Source organism: Chionomys nivalis, chromosome 19, assembly GCF_950005125.1.
Source record: "Chionomys nivalis chromosome 19, mChiNiv1.1, whole genome shotgun sequence".
NCBI classification, from domain to species: domain Eukaryota; kingdom Metazoa; phylum Chordata; class Mammalia; order Rodentia; family Cricetidae; genus Chionomys; species Chionomys nivalis.
In genome coordinates, this window is record NC_080104.1 from 37,830,653 (window position 1) to 37,847,637 (window position 16,985).

The window sequence follows — 16,985 nt, forward strand, 5'->3', positions numbered from 1 at the left end:
AATATGTATACCATGTTGTCTGATCTAACATGGACTTGCAAACAATTATCTATGTTTATTATATAAACCCACATAAAAATTTCAGCATCACCTCATATCAAGCCCCCTCTTGAGAACTCTGCTGTGTGAATTAAAACCAGTCCCCATCTTTATGGATGGCACCAGGGAGTGGAATAAGAATGCGCCCCCCCCCCCCCGCCCCGCTCATAGATTTGAATGCGTAGCCACCAGAGAATGGCACCGTTGAAAGGATTATAAAGATTAGGAAGTGTGGCCGGGCTGTAGAAAGTGTGCCTCTGGTCGTGGGCTTTAAGGTTTCAAAAGTCCACAGCAGCCAGTCTCTCTCTGTGCCTCAGGATCAGGATGTCGCTCTCAGCTACTGCTCCAGCATGTGTCTGTGTGCCTCCATGCTCCTCTTTATGATGATGATAAACTAAATCTGTGAAACTGTAAACAAGACTCCAGTTAAATGCTTTCAAGTCAGACTTAAAGTTCAGTTCATCAGCACTGAGCTTTCCCAACTTTCCCAATATGTCTTCTTGGCTCAGGACAGAATGCCCTGACTCCCAGCAGACCCAGTGTGGCGAAATTTGTCTCTGTGCCCTTTAGTTCACTCCTGTATGAATCTCTCTATTCTGTGTCTGGAGAAGAAATAAGAGGTAGACACATTTGTGCTGGACTCGGTAGCCTAAATGTTAGTTCTTGCAAGGTGATTGTCTATCTCTGCCTCTTAGCCTTCTGTCTGGGGGAATTCAGAGTATAATTATGGGACTGTTCTTCATGCTTACTTTTTACTTATTTTTAGTTAACATTTTTATTAATACCTTGAGAATTGTATACATTGTATTTTGGTAGTATTCATCCACTCCTCTGGCTCCTCCTGGTTCATCACCTGCCCACCCAAACTCACACTCTTTCTTTCTCACCCTCCATTTTGCTCTCTCCCTCCCTCTCTTTTGAACACATAGAGTCCCATTAGTGTTGGCATGAGCCCTAGCCTCCAGTGTGGTTGAGAAACCAGGACTCACACCAATAGAGAAAACTGGCTTTCCATCTCCTGGTGGCTATCAAATACCAGTATCTCCTTGGTTCCTAGTGGACTTCCTAGCCAACTCCCCTCACCAATGCTGGGATTTCTGTCTGCCTTGAGCTCACGCTGGCCTCGTGTGTGCTGTCATAATCACTGAGTTCCTGCGTGCACTTTCCCAGTTGGGTCAGGAAAACGTTGTTCTGTTGAGAGCATCCACCACCTCTGGCTCTCGTAATCTTTCCACCCCTCTTCTGGGAAGGTCCCTAAGCCTCGACGAGAGGGACATGATGCAGACATCCCACTTAGGGTTGAGCCCTGTGAAATTTCCTATTCTCTGCACATTGACCAGTTGTGGGTCTCTGTGTTAATCATCATCTACTGTAAGGAGAAGCTTCTCTGATGAGGGCTGAGACATAGGTGCTCTGATCTTGAGTTCGGGTTTGGACTCAACATGTTTCCGGTTCTGCTTCCTAATTCTTTTTTTTTTTAAGATTTATTTATTATGTACACAGTATTCTGCACACCAGAAGACGACATCACATCTCATTATAGAGGGTTGTGAGCCCCCATGTGGTTGCTGGGAATTTGAACTCAGGACCTCTGGAAGAGCAGCCAGTGCTCTTAACCTCTGAGCCACCTCTCCAGCCCCTGCTTCCTAATTCTTCACCTCTTGTTCTGCAGTCCCAATTCCTCGGCCCCTCCTTTACACCATTTCCTACTTGGCGGGGTTTTGGATTTTTTTTCTAATAGAGTAGATTAGTGTTTGCTTGAATCTTCCTTTATTTCTCTGAGGATATAAATTTCATTTATCTAAAGCGCTGCTCTGTTTATTATCTCAGCTGCCCTGTGTGAGTTTTTCTGTTAAGTTTGATATCTCTCCTGGCGACAATCCCTTTCAAATTTCTGAAACTCTTTGATTGTAGAACAAATTTTGCCCCTGGGTTCCTTGCCGGATTGTTCTCTAGCAGGGAGAACGGGTAGACAATATGAGTTACACGTGTTTAGTGGAAAGAGGAGGGTGGCCTTGAGCTAGGGTGACCTGTCCTGGAAGGCTTCCCCAGACACCAAGTGAGATGCTTGTCTTTTAGACCCCATCACTCTACACACGATCATGCTGCTGCCAAGCTCATGCCCGGGAATGTGATGTCCCAGGGTAGGCCTGCTGACTGTTTCAGCTGCCAATCCCTAGCACACCTCCCTGGGCCTCCTCCCAGTCCACCCTCCAAGCCACAAGTTCCCCACACCTTGTTTGGACTCTTCATCATCTTAATATTTCTGAAGAACAGAGCTGTTTGATTTTAATGGACTCCGAGACACCATCCACTTTTCCCTAATGGTGATAACTTTTGCCTACTATCTAAAACGTCTTCTGTGTGTTCAAATGTCCTGAGAAAATTTTCACAGTTTATTTTATATTTTTAAAGATTTATTTATTTTTATTTATGTGGCTTGTGCATCTATACATGTGTGTGCATTTCCACAAAGGTCAAAGGTGTTATCCATTTATGTGTCTCTGTTTGTGTGCATCTATACATGTGTGTGCCTTTCCACAGAGGTCAGAGGCGTTGTCCTTTTTAAATTGTTGCTGCCTTTTAAGTTAGGACTATCCTAGTCAGCAACTGAAACTCCACTACTACCCCATAGCAGTTTGGTCCCAAGAGCCACAGCTTGAGAAAATTCTATTCCCTCGGGCACTGACTCTTTCAAAGCTACAAAAGGAGCTTATCTATTTCTCTGTCTCTCTGTGGCTCTGAAGAACTCAAGATTCAAAGGTTGAGGTAGAATCCTGTTCCCCAGAGAGGCTGAATAGCAAGCAGCTCTCCTAGCTCACCTCCCCGTGTCTCCCAAGAAGTCCTCCTGCTTCTCCTTGCCCCTCAAAAACTCTCATCCCTACAACTTCCTGTCAGTTGCTGAGTCAGCCTCCCAACTGCAGGTAAATTTTATTTAATCAAGCACATCTTTGTATATTAAACAAATGTTTCAGAGCATAAACAAAAGTAGCACATCTTAAAATAATATTCTACCTCACAGGGAAGGGCATCGGAACCCTTGGAGCTGCAGTTACATGCACTTGTGAGTGACTGGATGTGGATGCTGGGAACTGGACTCAGGTTGTCTACAAGAGCAATATAGGATGCCAACCACTGAACGGTCTCTCCAGCCCCCTAATATTTTAATTGCTTTACTCATGACTATAATCTACTTTAGGGCAACTGAAGTATTCACACACTCATACATACATGCATAGACACTCATGCACACATGCTACCAAGAACCAATTACTTACTGTGGAGTCATTTGTTAAAGAAAAAATTGCCACTTTTCTTCTCCCCGTTGAATTATCTCCACATCTTTCACACACCTCTGTTGCCTGATTCCAGATGCTGGTTTTGTTGTTTTTTTTTTTTTTTTTTTTTTTTTTGCCACTGATCTCATGGCTGCTCAGACACCAGCAACACAGTCTTGCTTGCTACAGTGTTGAGAAGCATCCTAGACTCAGGTGGAGCACATGATCTTTTGCAGAATTGTGTTGGTCGTCTGGATTGCACACATTGCTTTATCACTTTGGAGTCAGCTTACCGATATCCAGGGGGAAACCTCTGGGGCTTTTCTGGGAAGGGTTGCACTAGGGATCAGAAAGAGCGTGGTACTCTCTCAGTGCTACAGTTCCGTCCCTCTCCCCACTGTACGGACTGTTTATTTTTTTTATGTTAACACCTGAGCTTAAGCTCGGCAGTACCATCATTTTCATGATGAACTGAAAACTTTCTTTGGGGAAAAACTTGTTAAATAGTTTTGCTTTTTAATATTTGGCTCTTTTGCTCTTTGGTGGGGGCCTGCCACCCAGCTTCTAAATCATGACACATATGGAGTTCTATTCTTTTTTATAAATGCCTGGCCTTGTTTCTAACTACCTTTTCTTAAATTATCACGTCTATCTTTTGCCTCTGGGCTTTCACGCTTCTTCTGTATATCTTACTTTGACTCTTATTCTATGTTACTTGTAACTTGTGAGGCTGGGCAGCTGGCCCCTTCTTTTCTTGCTCCTGCTCTCCTTGTTCTCTCTTGCCTCCTCTTCACTGATTTCTTCTCCTATTTATTCTCTCTGCCTGCCAGCCCCACCTGTCCTTTCTTCTGCCTCGCTGTTGGTCGTTCATCTCGTTATTAGCCCATTAGGTGTTTTAGGCAAGGTATCACAGCTTCACAGAGTTAAACAAATGCAGCATAAAAGGTTACAACACATCTTTGCATCACTTAAACACATGTTCCACAGGATAAACTAATGTAACACACCTTAAACTAATATTCTACAACAAAAGAGATAATATATTTGCTTACTTCCTTTTTCTGGTGCCTTTTATTCCTTTTTACTGGTCTGGAATTAATTCTTAAAAATCTGAATGCTCTTTCTTAACACTTCTCAATAAAACATCTCAGCACTTGTTCATCTGTAGTGAACAGTGTCTGGATTTTGTTATCTTCTTTTAAAGAGCTTTGTGCTCTATTTTGACAAGCAATGAAGTTCCTTGCAAACTAATTAGATGGAAGCATCTTCAACAGAAAAGTTTGTTTTGCTTTGTTTTTAAGCATCTGTAGTCTAGAGTAGCCACTATGCTGGGGGTCATTTTAGTCTCCCACGGACAGGACCACTCTGTGGTGATTCTGGTGACTTTAGTCTCCTCCTTGCTGGGAATCCTCTGGGAATCCCATGTTCAGTGATCTCTCCCCATCTTTGCCTGCTCAGAGGGCACGTCCTTTTGTAGCCTGTACAAGCCCAGTGTTTTCCAGCGTGCATCTTCCTGTATCTCCCGGCATAGTCCATAGATGCTCACTTTCCATGTATACTACATATTCTGGGAGACTCGAAAGGACCTGTCCCCCACGTGGAGCCCTGTCAGGCTTTTCAATTTGTAGCTCCTACCTCTGAGGGCTTATCCTCCTGCCAGTGAGGTGGCCATCCTCTGTGGGGCTCTCCCCACTCCCCACTCAGGAAATGCCTCCAAACAGACAGTCAGAGTGGCAGCAGGCCTCCCCCACTTTACCGCTCTCATCTGCTGCTGGCTGTGGCCCTGTGTCTGGAAATAGTGGCCTGTCTTATTGTGTCCAGTTTTCCAGTTATTTTTGGCCCCTACCCCTAGTTCCATTTGAATGGAAACTAAGCATGAAACGGTTACTAAGGATTCCCAGGGAGGAGCAGCGCTTACTTTCTTTAGAGTTAGGCCTGCGTGTAGCTCGAGGCAGATGGGGTGCCCTGGTGGCTGAGTGCATTGTTAAGAGGGGATATATGTGTAGCTCAAGCCAAACATAGTCTCTGACTGCCATTCTTTCCTTGGGCATGCCTACCTCACCTCTAGATCGATAATTGTTTAGTACGTGCGTGTAAAATAAAATTTCACTGTGGTACACCCTCTGTCCTCACCACACTCTGTCCAGATCAGTTCGCGCTGCAGCTGAAGTTCGGATGGCCTACATCTCGTCACCTGATGACCATTTATCAATTCACAATCTTTGTCCCACACTGTTCATCCCTTAAGCTTTTGCTTTGGTCTTTTTCTTTATTATTTTTTTTATTATTTACGTTCTAATTTTATTCATAGTCATTTCTTTGGGGGGGGTCACTTTTGTAATACTGCCTGCTTTTGTTGCTCTTTCTCCAGTTTAAGTCCCACCATGTTTGGGTGTGGCTGAAAATATTTATTCGTTGCCTACTCTCTGTGTGTCCCTAGACTCTAATTCCATCTCCCCTGAGCTGGTCACCGGGAAAATAGATGAGTCAGCCCACTTCCCATCTCCTTGCCACACTCTTCTTCCTGAGACAGTCTTGCTTTGCGACTCTTTTTGGGACCCCCCTTTGAGTTCAGGCCTCTGACTGGACCTAAGCCACAGTCTTTTCTTCAGTCCTTCCTCTCTCATCTCTACCAAAGCTAAGCGCTATGTTCTTGTTGCCAGCTGAAATATCACCAGAGAAAGCTAGACAGACTTCACAGGGTGGTGACAGGGGGTGGGTTCCTGTAAACCTCTAGGTGTGTAGCTGGTTGAAGAGGAAGAGTCAGGGTATAAGAGGACCAAGAAAACAGAACCTAGTTAGTGAGGACCTGGGTTTCACTGTGAGGACTGTTAATTCTCGGAGCTTCTTTATTCCCGCTTCATCTTGCTTTATATATATACACCCCCTCCATCTTAGTGATGAGTTCAATAACCAACCAAGCCAGGGTGAGCTCCTGGGATGAATACAGGAATTCTAACAGTATGTCTGAATACTCAAAACGGATGTCCTCCAAATGGCTTAATATTTTTACGATTCTAAACCCTTGGCTCACTTGTTGCACATGAGGCTGCTTACATCAGGGAACACTCTTTAGATGTATCATTTCTCCAGGCAGGGGGTTTCTCTGTACAGTGCAGCCGGCAGAGCTTCCACAGCTGAAGTTCAGTCTCCCAATCATTTGCATGCATAATGGCTTGGAGGGGGTGGGGAAGCAGAAGGCTTTGCCTTGGTAGCGGTAGCCATAGTGGTCAGACACGTAGGGATGGATGACTAATGCCTTCTAGTGTGGGATTTTGGCATATTTGCCATCATTGGGAATTTTGATGACAAAACAGAAGTTTATCCACAAAGGAAATAATTGCAACAATGCTTTGTCAGAATGATTGGTCTTACTCAGATGCATGAGTGCTATTTAGTCAAAGGCCTTTTTATCAATCTGCCCTGAGCCAGCTAAGCCCTTGGCCCACATAAACGGTGGTCTTCTGTAGAACTAAAGTCAATTCTCTTAAATACAGCAAGTTGTAGCTGGTATATTTTTCTATAAAATCACCCCAGATGTTTTTGTGTTAGTTCCCCCCTATTCCCACCTCATACCAGAGGTAAGGGTGACTCAGGGCGCTGCTGGAGGACTTGAGAAAGCGTTTATCATCATCTGGAATAGTCTTATTCACACCATCTCTGCATACTTATGACCTTTGATTTTTACTGTGCTATGCAAAATATGACTAGCTCCGTATAACAGGCATCTACGAAGCTTAAGACTATCCTCATGAGCTGCTCAGATTTGAACCTCCAAGGAGACAGAACCGCTGATTATATTCACATCAGACCATGACCTTGACCATATAGATCTGGGTATTGTGGAGGGGGGGGCAGGAGATGAGGACAATACGGGGAAGAAAGAAGTCTCCTTGTTGGGTGCAGAGGGCATTAATGTTAAAACTGTATGAAGACCCTTGTCGTTCAATGAGAGCCTTGTTGCTCCTTATTAGCAGAAATGGTTGCTCTGTTTTTCCCCCAGCCAGATTCCAGCATTGCTGTCCGAACACTATTCAAAATATCTGAACCCTTCCAGATGCCAGTCCCTGTGGGTGTAAGACAGGAAATGCAAAGCGGTTTTGGTCCAGGCACAAAAATGTGGAGCAGAACAGAGAGTCTTCTGTGGGATGACCTCCATTAGTTTTGTGTCATTTCGGTCTAGGTGTTGACCAAGAGTGACTGGTTCCTGTGGAGGTTTTGGTAGGCCTCTTGTGCTAACTTCAGCAAGGACGTGACTTAATCGGAAATAGTGGCTGGTCACAGCAAACTCATCAGAACCCACCCAGATCGCTAACACCAGCTTCTGCAGCTCCACCATGACATCATTCTTGTCATGGTGTAGGTGCTTTTTCCATGTGGTGCTGAAGGGGGAATGCCCCCCTGCTCAACTTTGGCCACGCTGAGTCAGGTCAGAAAGAAAAACTAGTCACTATGTGTGGAACATAGGATTTGCCTCCCTCTGCGCTATTAATACAATTCCGGTAGGTCGCAAGCTTCCTGCGCCCCCTGATCTATCGCCATTTACACGGCCATCAGTTAATGGTCATGCTAAGGGCTGTGTTAGCCAGCTTTCTATCGGTGTGACTAGATACCTGAACTAAGGTTTATTATCTTGATTGCTTGACCACAGATCTTTTATGCATGGGACAAGGTACAACATCATGGGGAACACGTGACAGAGGAAACTATTCTTCCCATAAAGATCAAGAATCAAAGGGAAAGAAGAGGGGCTATATTCCATTATCCTTTTCATGGGCATGTCTCTCATGATATGACTTCCCCACAAAGCCCCATCTCCACCAGGTTCTGACTTCTTCCAGTAGGACCATGGCTAGTGGCCAACGCTTTAATGTGGTGACTTGGTGGCGGGGGGAGGGGGGACACATTCAAATCATAACAATTGTTAAAACATAGAAGACAGCAAGCAATATCCTACCCCATTGTAGATTTACTCTTCTCATCACTGTGGCAGGAAAGGGAAGGGAAGAAAGATTTGTTTGGGTTCCTAATTTGGGGGTTCATCAGCCCACCCTGGTCGGGAAGGCGTGGTTGGCAGCATGAGCTCAGCTTGTGGCATGGCTTCTTACTTTTTGGAAAATCATGAATCAAAAGGAAGGGAGCAGAAACAAGGTTCAGCTATCACCTAAACTCTTGCTTTTTAGCCTGCATCCACCAGCTATGCCTGATATCCAAGATCAACCCCACCACTAAGAACCAAGAGTTCATGTACACGGGCCTGCTGATGATGTTCAGAGTCAACTTTCATTCACCTGTGCTTCCTCTACTCTGGAACAAATAGAAATTTTTTATGGCTTTGTAGCATATTTTCCCATAGTCTCCCAAAGTAGAGACATGGCAAAAAGCATCTAAAATCTAGAATGCATGATTGCTCATCACAGGACAGAAGACTCATTTATCATGTGCTCCCTAACAATGTCCTGAATATCTAGATACCTTACAAACTTTTGGGAAAAAATGCTGTCAGGTATTGAAATCATGAAGGCAATGCAGATGCAGCACTTGGGGGGTAGAAAAGGGAACAGATGGTCAAACCCCAGAATAAGGATGCATATGGTCTGGAGTCACTGTGCCAAGAGACTCTTATATGGGGCCATGAGTAAAAGACTTTCCAAGCAAATCTGGAGCTGTGCACATGGACCAAACACCTGTAGGCATAGGGAATGTGTTTGTGGTTTGAATGCTCTGAGGTTCTGGAAATTTTATTGGATTTCTTTGAGTTCTCATAAGTGGTAACTCTATGAAAAGCAAGTCTGATACCCACGGTTGTGCTCTGACCTCCTCACATGTGTCCATAATCACATATATGAATGTACACACATATGCACATGCACATATACATGCTCACAAATGTAAATGCCAATATACATAAAATTCACCATATCCAAGAAGCTAGTGTCCACTGTCATGAGTTATATAGCTTCACACATGAAAATTCCTGCTCCCCTGAGATTGAGAGGTAGACCAGTTGTTAAGAGTGTTTGTCTAGCATGTCATGCCCAGCACTATGAGAAACTACAGTGGCACTACAGCCTATAATCCTGAAAATCAGAAATCAGAAGCAGGAGGTTCAGAAGTTTAAGGTTCTCCTCGGGTACTTTGTGAGTTTGAAGCTAACCTGAGTTATATGAAACTCTAGCTCAAAAGGGTGGGGCGGAGGTGGTGGTGGAAGGAGTTTCCAACAACGTTCATTAGCTAAAGGTATCTGCTGCCAAACTGGATGATCCAAGAGTGAGTCCCCAGGACCCTATGGGGGAAGGAGAGAACCAGCTCCTGAAAGTTGTCCTCTGACCGTCACACGTATCATGTCACCTTCCCTGCTCCCCCAGAAATAAATGTGAAGAAAATTCTACCAACAATACTCATAGACCCCTTCGTTCTGCTACAAGTTGCCATAGAGGTTTGCCTGGACGGACTCCTGCTTGGTTCTTTCCCTGCACACTGCTCAAGCAGGCTCAGGTCCTTCATTCGTTGAGCCTTCATATTCTAATGCTGGTGGGAGATGGTCTGGAGCCTTTAAGATGTAAGCCTGGGGGTGGGCTTCAAGGTAATTGGAGCGTGCCATTGGAAGGGGTGCTTCCTTGGCTTGACCAAGTGACCCCTCTCTCCTGCACACACGCTCTCAGCATTGCCAGCTGCCAGGTGGTGACAGCAAACCTCAGCCTGGCCCGCAATGTTTGGACTTTCAGACTCCAGAATTGTAAGCTCATAAATCTTCTTTTCTTGACAAAGTTAGTCTGCTTTGGGTATTTTATTATAGCAAAGAGAACCATACTGGCATAGTCCCTATTGCTTTTTCTTGCTCCTGTTTAATTATCTCTCCCCACCCCCACTCATTCTGTGTGTCTTCTTCCTAGGATCCTGCCTCACAGATGATCCACGGATACCCCGAGCCTAGAGCACAGCCTAGTCCTTGGTGGACTCAGCCCAGAAAAGGGCACAGTTGAGGCCACCTCCGACTACATAACAGAGGCATAGACAATGACAACTCATCGTTTTCTGTAACTTCCTGCACTGGGCAGTTCTGCTGGAAGATTTTCTTGTTGGACTCAGTCCAGCGGTGTCCTTAGCTGAGGCTTCGCTGGAGCGGTGGCACCCGTGAGGCCTCTTTTTCTGTGTTGCTCCCTCTGGAAGGCCAGTGGAACTTCTCACATGGTAGCTGCCCAAGGACGGAGTAAGCTGTTTGTGCTCAGGACCTGGGCTGGGAGGTCTCGGGGTGTTGTTTCTTCTGCATCCTGTTCTCACGGTAGCAGACTTTTTTCTGTAATGACCAGACAATATTTTAGCTTTGAGAGCTATGTAGTCTCTGTCCTGATACTCATCAGAACCAAAGAGAAGTAAAAACACTCACAGGTACACAGATGAGAGTAATTGAGTTCATGATCCTAGATACTCCAGTAAGTCTGCTTGAAACACGCAGGGTTAGTGTGCTGGTCCTCCCATGGGTCAAAGTTGCCCAGAGGGCAGCCTGTAGTTGAGGGGAGGAATGGTGCAAGCATGTCCTAAGGAAAGGATCTGATTGTGACTGTATGCAGTACAAGCCATGGGGACTTTGGACCAACAAAAGACAGAGGATGAGCCAAAATCCACCACAGCGCTGGGGTTTTGTGGTCTTGTAGATGCACTGTGTTGTTGGAGATGGGGCTGGAAAGGAGGGAGAGCTGACTTTTGTGCATCTTTGGTATCGTAACTCCACCAATAAGGGTGAAGGAGAGACGCCACGCCCAAAAGAAGCCTTGCCTGCCTCTGAGGCAACTGTGTCCCCAGCTGCAGATCCCTCCAACAACCCTGAGAACACATGCGTTGCATGCTGTGGAGGGAGGGTGGGCCCTGCACTGAGGGGCCATACAGACATGGTTTATGGGAGCCTCTGTGCAGCATCTCTCCTTCTACGTGTGGACATTCTTGTTTGTGAAGTGCTAAGCCAGCAGGTGCAGGAAGGCAAGGATTCACTGATTTGCCTGCCTCCTGGGAACTATTAACACACATTTACGAATGGGTAGATACCCCCCCCACATCTTCATTATCATTAAAGAGTTTTAAAATGCAGATAAACAAAAACTACTACATGATTCTGCTGCCACCCTCTTAGGGATCCACTGAAGAAATGTCTCCACACAAGGACTCGGATATACATATTTACCCCTGCTTTATTCATTAAAACCAAAACATATGCAGTAACTGGTGACTAGATAGACAAGTTGTGCTTGTCCATACGATACTGTCACCAGTGACACTCATTAAAAAAGAAGACGTGACTGACACAGCATGGAAAAATTTGAGGACATTATATACAAAGATATGAAATATAAAAGAGAACACACTGTGTGCTTCTGTTTGCGGGAGTTCCAGAAGACACAAGCTATACTGGTAGGAAGCAAGAGGTGAGGGACGCTACAAAAGGAACCAGGAAACTTTAGGGGTGACGGAGGCATCTGTCTGCAGTTGTGGTGACTGCAGCTGCCGACATCCGTTGAGTCACATAGCTTAAGAGCACACAGTTGGTCACACCTCTGTTCCACCTCAGTAATGGAACTGGAACATGTAGATGCGATTAGGTAGAGTCTTCAAGCTTGGGGCAGTGGAGAAGGCAAATCTGTATGTAAGTATCTCTTGCATGATCAGGGGATCTCTACAGACCTCCTCCAAGGGCTTATGTTTCCCTGACAACGGGTTAGTGACTGGTGCTCCGGCTCCATCCTGCAAGAAGGGAGAGAGAGAGCTGTGGGATTGCACACGCTCAACAAGTGACTGTGTCTTAAGGCAGCTGCCATTCATTCCTGCCTTGTTGCAGGGGCTCCTCTGCTCCTTCAAATAGAGTTGATAGGAAGAACCTCCGCAGCTGCCCCTGTGACACGTTATCTCCAGCTACTGGGGAGACCCGTCCCTTCCTTCATCACCAGGCAACTGTCTGAGGATGAGAAACATCAGCTAGGTAGTAAGGAGTGGCTCAAGTAATTCCGTGTGCATATCCACAGCCAGCAACTCCCGCAAATGCTACATGAAAAATGATTGTCTTTCTCAGCAGTACCCAGGGTAGAGAAACAGAACAGGGGCTAAATCTACTGAAGGCAGGGGTTGAACCATTTAGAATGATTTAGAAGTCTTTTGTCATTCTGGACTGAATGGCACTGTAACAGCCAACAGGAGAGAGAGTTCCTGAGTTAGTATCCCGGGTGAGATGCTTGGCAGTCTGAAATGGACAGGCATGTTTCAGTCTCAGTTCAGAACCATGTCTGAAGTAATGAAGTCTCTCCAAGACCCCGCATAGACTGTCGAATGGTTTTATAAGTCTTTGTCACTCTTATTTAAAATGGTGCTAATCCTGCTTTTTGGAGTCCTTAGCTTACACATTCTTGGGAGGTTTTCAAAGAGTTTGCAAAAGGTAATTACATGTTTGGTTTATGTGCTAATCCTCTGTAGAAGGTCAGCCCCCAGAGGACAGAGCCAAACCAGGGGCTGGCATCATTGAGCCTGCGTCTGAGGTTAACACAAAAATACAGACTGGGTTGATAAAGGTTTGCCTAGAAGGGAGAAACACTGGGTGAAGTCAGACTCTTCAGATGCTGGGAAAACTTGAGCGACAGGCAAGCCTGGACCCTGGGAGTTCCTATGTATAAATGGGGCTCTATCTTACCTGGGTGTTAAAGTGGAAATCATAAAGTGTTGATTAAATTATTAGCATTAGATTTCAGGGGCAGCCGTGGCCTCTTGTGGACCTGTGGGTCATTATGGATGCACTTGATGTAAGCGATGCTTCCATTGCCTCCCGCTCCAGAATTCTACTGTTGCATTAGCAAATTATGGAAGTGTCCTCTTATGTATCGCCTCTCATTCCTCATCTTAGTCACTCACCATCAACCGAGACTCAAAAAGATTACCTGGAAACATTCAGAAAGAAACGATGCATAGTAATTGGACGCCGATCTGATGAAATCTCGAGACATCCTATCCCATCCAGCCTAGGATCTGAGTCATCTCTGTCTAATGGATCTTGTCAGCCATTTGGTAGCTGTCTGGGTGATACCCTTACTGTTGTGACATCTCAGAGCTTATCATTTTTTTCAACCTTCATTTTGCTTAATACAAGCCCTCAGAGTACAAGAGTAGCAAATGCCGGCAAATCAGAGAAGCTGAAGAAGCCCTAAAGTATGTCCTGTAAGGGACGGAGTTAGCCACAGGTGTGCACAGTACATACAAAGTTCCGTGCTCTTTGGAGTTGGGAGAACTGTGTGGTTTTTCCACCGTGGTCCTCCACCTCTTGGAGGGAGGCATCCAGGGAAAACGAGATGAGGCTTGCAGGTGGGGAGAACTCTGCATCTCATCTGGAAACGATGTCCATCTGTTTTCAGAACCTGGTTCAGGTGTTGAAAATTAAAGTGTCAAGCAAGCTCCCGTTAAGCTTTCTTATGTCACCAAAGACCCTTGCATAGAAAGAGGTAATTCTCTGGCGCTTGTAGGCTGCCTCCAGGTCTCCTGACTCTGGATTCTCACTGACATTCACTAAGGGGCCTGGTCCACTACTGAGATCCTGGGTTCAGACACCAGTAGGTCAATCTGCTGGTAGATCCTGCGCTCAAACACTAAGAGACCACATTGGTTGGTGAATTCTTTGGTTTGGACATTAAGAGATCATATCTGCCCTTGGATCCCAGGTACAGACACTCAGGGTGGACATCTGCCTGTGGGGTCCTGGACACTGATGCTAAAAGACCAGATCTGCCTGTGGGGTCCTGGGCACTGACATTAAAAGACCAGGCCTGCTTGTGGGGTCCTGGGCACCTCTTCATGATCACCATTCACAGAACCCTTTTGTGAGCCTTCTACAATAAGGACTTTGTGTTCCTCCATATTTTTTTAGACTAAAGTGAACTTTTTCTCTCCACCTTTGGCTTCAGTTCATTATTTGAAATGGCAAAAGTTATTAAAAATTCCAGCGTGGAAACTGGCTTAACCAGTGGAAAGGGGTTTTGAGGTCCCATCACTAAGAAGGAAGTTTAACACTGATGCGGCTGGAGGACTGGCTTAGCCAGTTGCTAGGGCAGGTCTGTGGCAGGGCTCCTACCCCAGCTCTTGCTGCCTCCCCCAAGTCCTGAATACAGTGAGATATGATTGCATATCCCATATCCTTTTCTAGTATCAAATGGATAAAACCAAAACTGCAGTCAGACCAAAAGATCTCGTTTGTACAATACCAGCATAGTCTTGAACTCATGCACTCTTAGATGACATGCTTTTACTCTTCAGGAATTCGTAGTGTGGCTCCGCACAGTGATTGAAAAGAACACTGAGGTTATAGCTCAATTTTCAAGGGGCAAAAAAGAATAAGACACATAAAGGAATCTACGGGAGAGCAGGGAAAAGATCAGGGGTGCAGAAGGCTTGCAGGAACAGGAAGGGAAGGATGATCCAGCCTGAGGGGGAGGAGAGAGAGAGCCTCTTGAGTAAGCAGCACCTGAGCTCAGCCTGGAAGCTGGGTGAGTATGGCAGGTTAAAGACGTGTGGCTGCTTTGATATTTCTCCTTTGGTAAAGAGCTTCCCAACCCTTCACTAGACCCCCAAGCCAACAGAATACAATGGAATTGATTCGTGCCACTTTCCAGGTTAAGACAATCATAGCAGCTTACTTTTCTTGTCCCTGGAGGGCCCACTCTTGCAATGTTCCTTCTGGGAGCTTAAAAGCCACCATGCTTGAGGTGCCACAATAGGGCACCTCAGTGGAGTCCAGCTCCATGTCACTGACCAGGTGGGTGGAGCCATCTGCCTCAGTCCCTCTGCCATCCAAGCAATGCGAGAGACCCTCACCAGCACTTCACCGAACAGAACCACCTGCTTGAGCCCAACTCAGACTCCTGATCCACAGGACCATGAAGAATAAAGAATATGGTGGCTCTAAATCACCTTGTCTGGGACCATTGTTGAAGCAGTGACAGATGCCTGACTCGCAGAGATGAGGAAAGAATGCCAGACCAAAGTGTGGTAATGGTACAGGTCGACCTAGGAAACTGGAGAAGCAGAGATTAGATTCGGTGATTGAATGGCATGGGGGGGGGTGCATGTAGTTGTATATTCTATGGCTATGGCGTCGCATTTAAGGTCCTGTAGTTTAATGAATATTTGTAAACACATCCCAGAGAAGACTAGAGTGATACACTGATACCTTGCTTTCATAGGTCTAGCATAAGAGCATACCTTCTGAGCAACAGAAGTTGACAGCCCGCAGTTCTCAATGATGGCACACCCCAGGGCAAGGCAGCAGGAGGATAGATGTTTATTGAGAACTCAATTTCTAGTTTATAGGTGGCAGCTTCTCAAGCTATCCCTTGGTGGCCCGGATCTCACTGGAGGCTCTTTTTATAAGGACATAACCACAGCATCTCCTAGAGACCCATCTCTATTACCCTGGGGACTAGGATTTCAATGTATGGCTTTTAGGGGTACACATACATGCAGACCTAGGTCCTCCATACACATCACAGCTGAAGCCTCATGGTGCACACGGGTTCCTGACAAAAGAATTATCAATATCATTACTTTTTATTAAATATTTTTAAAGATCTGTTTTATGTGTGTGTGTGTATTTTTATGTACATGTATGCACATGCATTACATGTATGTGCACAGACAGCCAAAAGAGGGCATTGGATACCCTAGAACTGAAGTCATAGGTGGTTATGAGCTGCTGTGTGGGTGCTAGAACTGAACTAGGGTTCCCTGCAAAAGAAAAAATACCCTTAACCTCAGAGTAATCTCTTTAGTTCTTTAAATATTTTAGGGTAAACCTCATACATTGTATCATTTTGCCCATAAATCTCACAGGCTGCTGTTGTAAGAGCTAAGGGCTTTGAAAGGTTCCCCCAATACCATTTTCAACAACTTACAAAACTGGCAATCCTGGACCAGGGCTTATTCTACCATTGCATCTGTCTTGCCATCTTTTGTGACACGGTATTGGGTCACAGCTGCGTTAGATTGCATCTCTGTCACATGTGTTGTGTCCTTCAGAGCTTCCTTGTGGAGTGCTGGGCTGATGGCGCCCCACAGGGTAAGGGCACTTCCCCTGCTTCTCTGTCACCATATCATCTGAGAACCAGAAGTTACAGCAGAGGTCATCGCAGCGTGGCTCTGAAGGACATCTTGCTGGGAAGCATCTGGAAAGCCCGACAGACAGTGGCACTGGGGGTGCATTGGCCTCAATCCAGAATGACGGCTCCCGAGAGTCTGGCCTGGGCTGGAAGGGGAGGAAGACCATAGGCGACAAGGCACTGAGCACAGGACACAGAGGCGGGGGAGAGTCTAGGTGATGACAATGGTACCAACATTTTTGAGTGCTCACAGCGTACGAGTCTCTCCACATTGACTTCCTAACTCAATAGGGCAGATGCTGGGTCTTCCCCTTTACAGATATACATCAAAGAAAGGCAGGTGAGTCATCTAAACGCTTGTCTGGAATGCAGAAGCACACTGGAATCTAAGCCCTGGCCTTCACCACTGTGCTCAATCTCCAGATTGTCCTCCCTGAGGCCACAGGAAGGCCAAGAGGACAGGTGAGCTTCAGCAGTGGAATTTCTCTCTGTGCCCTCTGACACACACTCTCAGCATCCCTGAGAGCCTTAAGCAACGTTCAGA